The sequence below is a fragment of the Elaeis guineensis genome, chromosome 6 (assembly GCF_000442705.2).
Source record: "Elaeis guineensis isolate ETL-2024a chromosome 6, EG11, whole genome shotgun sequence".
Classification (NCBI taxonomy): Eukaryota; Viridiplantae; Streptophyta; class Magnoliopsida; order Arecales; family Arecaceae; genus Elaeis; species Elaeis guineensis.
In genome coordinates, this window is record NC_025998.2 from 104,766,388 (window position 1) to 104,770,106 (window position 3,719).

Here is a 3,719-nt window from a genome sequence, read left to right on the forward strand (position 1 = left end):
CAAACTTGGACCTAGGTCTGACAAATGCTCATTCATAGGGTACCCCAAAGAGACAAAAGGATATTTTTTCTACCATGCTGATGAACAAAAGGTGTTCGTCAGCCTTAAGGCAATCTTTTTAGAAAAGGAGTTCCTTGGTGAAGGAACCGTTGCCTCTAAGGTTGAACTTGATGAAGTTCAACAGGTAGAAGGACCGACACCAATAGCTGAACCTGAGTCGGATATGATTAGATCAGATCCGGAGCCCAATATACCTGCACCATTAAGGTGATCCGGTAGAGTACCGCATCAGTCGGATAGATACTACGGTTTCTTGGTCCGGGACGGTGATCCCATCGAACTTGATGAGAATAATGAGGATCCGATCACCTATATGGATGCTATGCAGAGACCTGATTTCGAGAAATGGCTTGAAGCCATGAAATTCGAAATGGAGTCCATGAAGGTCAACGATGTATGGACATTGGTTGACCCACCTGAAGGGGTTAAACCCATTGGGTGTAAATGGGTCTTCAAAAGGAAGAGGGGCGCAGACGGAAAGGTGGAGACCTATAAAGCCCGTCTGGTTGCCAAGGGGTATCGTCAACGTTATGGTATTGACTATGACGAGATATTTTCTCCTGTGGCAATGCTCAAATCTATTCGGATAATGCTTGCAATAGCTGCCCATCTGGATTATGAGATCTGACAGATGGATGTAAAGACAGCTTTCCTGAATGGAGAGCTGACTGAAGAGGTGTATATGATACAACCTGAAGGGTTTACATCCACAGATGAGTCCAAGGTGTGCAATCTTCAGAGATCCATTTATGGACTGAAGCAAGCTTCTCAGAGTTGGAACATGCGTTTTGATAAGGTGATCAAAACGTATGGCTTCATTAAAAATAGAGAAGAGCCCTGCATCTATAAATGGGCAAATGGTCCAGTTGTGGTATTCCTTGTCTTGTACGTGGATGACATTCTCTTAATCGAAAATGACATCCCCGCACTACAGGGAATAAAAGTTTGGTTGTCATCACAGTTCTCCATGAAGGACTTGGGTGAAGCATCCTACATCCTAGGGATGAAGATCTATAGGGATAGATCTAAAAGGATGCTTGGGTTATCCCAGTCCATGTACATAGACACTGTGCTGAAGAGGTTCAGCATGGAGAATTCCAAGAAGGGCTATCTACCGATAGGCCATGGAATTTCTCTCTCTAAGAAGGATTGTCCGACAACTCCTGAAGAGAAAGAGCGTATGAGTAGAGTCCCATATGCTTTAGCCGTGGGATCTATCATGTACGCCATGATATGTACAAGACCAGATGTGGCATACTCACTAGGAGTAGTGAGTAGATACCAATTTGATCCTAGAGAGAATCACTGGAAAGTGGTTAAAGCCATCCTTAAGTATTTGAGAAATACTAAGGACCAATGGTTGGTTTATGGCGAGTCAGATCTGAAACTTGTGGGGTTCACAGACTCCAGCTTCCAATCTGACCATGATGACAGCAGGAGCGTGTCGGGTTATATCTTTACTCTGAATGGTGGAGCCATCTGCTGGAAGAGTTTCAAGCAGCATACTGTGGCAGACTCTGTTTGTGAAGCGGAGTATATCGCAGCATCAGATGCCGCGAAGGAAGCTGTGTGGCTGAGGAAATTCATCAACGAGCTCGGAGTAGCACCCTCCCTCGATGGTCCAGTCCTGCTCTACTACGACAGCACTGGTGCCATAGCTCAGGCGAAGGAACCCAAAGCACATCAGCGGACGAAGCACATCTTGCGCCGCTTCCACCTGGTCCGAGAGATCGTGGATCGAGGTGACGTCGACCTTCAGAAGATCGACTGAAAGGAGAACCTAGCCGACCCCTTCACTAGAGCCCTGGCAATAAAGGAGTTCGACAACCACAAGTCGAAGATGGGTATTAGATACTGTGCCGAGTGGCTTTAGGACAAGTGGGAGTTGTTGGGAAATGTGTCCCAAAAAAGCCAATCGTCAAGCTGTTGACGGTTGAGCAACCAAGTATTGTAATTGATTTGTTAATAAATAAAAATATATTTGGCATCTTCATCATAAACTTTCATCTTCTAATGAACTCCGTTGTTATGATGAAGTCCTTAGGACTATTTAGGTTCGATAAAGAGAGGATTTATTGATTAGTCCTTAAAACTGTTCACGACCAAATGATAGGCTGTTAATAAGGACGACAGCTTCTATCGAGCATAGGTCGCTGTAGGCCATATGGGTTGGTTGTCCCCTTAACCAAGGAGTGTGGAGACACTGGTATGGCATACAGGTGAGATGTAAGGATGCATCATCATTGAACGTGACCAACTCCAGAGTATTCTACTGTCGAGAATATCTCTGATGGGATATAGGTATAAGTGTCCCTTAGACCTGAGATCGCCTCAGTGACTTGCAAGCAACTCACTGTGCTTTGGTACTGGACTAACTGAATTTCTAATTCAGGGACGGAAGGCTTCTGGGCACAGTCAAGTACTTGCGAAGTCAGAATGTGATCGAGATGGGATTGACCACTCCAAGAGTTGGAGAAGAATGAGTCGCTGTATTTCAATTTAGCAAAAACCTTGGCCAGGGTAATCCATCAGATGGATTTGATATTTTGAAATACAATGTGGACAACCTGATCAGAGTTGACAGTTGAGCTCTGGGGTGTCCTATGATCATTTTGGTCAAGGGGATGAATTATATGAAAACTATATCCGCATGGGTTCTAAGGATGTTGTTCTACACATTCGACCTATCCGGTCGTCGGGTATCATTGCTAGATGGTCACTTCGATTGGTATAGAAATTTGTTCCTATACTACCGGCTTAGGTTCGGACCTATGAGGTCACACACATTAGAGTTCATGATCCGATCGGATGGTTGATCAACGATTAAGAATCGTTCTAGGGTTAGATGATCAATACGATTGATATTTAACCCAGTGCAAGTGTTGCAGGAGGATCGATTAGCAATACGATTGCAAATTGGCTTAATTTGATTAAGCCAATGGGCTGAGATTAAGTTTAATTAAATATGATTTAATTAGATTTAGTTTGGGCTTGATTGGATCAAGTCCAATTGGTTTATTGGATAAGCCAAGTGCAAGGAAAGACTAGTCCTAGTTCAACTAGGACTTGGGTCAATCTAATTTCTAATTTGATTAGAAAATTAAATCAGATTTAAATCTAATTTAATATGATAAATTAGGTTCTTAATTAGGTTAATATCTATTTTAATTAGGTGATCTAATTTTGATTTGATTTGGTTTGGGAAACCAAATTAAAACAAGTCATGATACAGAATCCTAGTAGGACTAGGATTCCACCTTGCGCCACATAAGCCTTCTCCACGCCCTCTCTCTTATTCAATGCCAATCTCCACTTATTTTGTACGACAAAAGCCCTCTCCCAGATCTCTCTCACATTCATAAAAGGTCTCTTCTCTTCTTTCTTACATGGAAGGTGGTTTGGATCAAATCTAAAAGGAATAAGTTGGATTTGAATTCTATGAGATAGAGTTTTAGAAATCCAAAACTCTTTCAATTTTGCACCGAATTTATCCAAATTTTTTTTGAAATTTTCGTGGCTTTTAGGGTTTACATTGTACACCCTTTTTTGGTCATCCATGCATAAAAAATATAGAGGAGGTGCTCAAGAGTTGGGCATCCCTTAACTTGCCATGTTTGGATAAGCCTTGACTAGGTGTTTGACCTAGACAAGGACTCTAT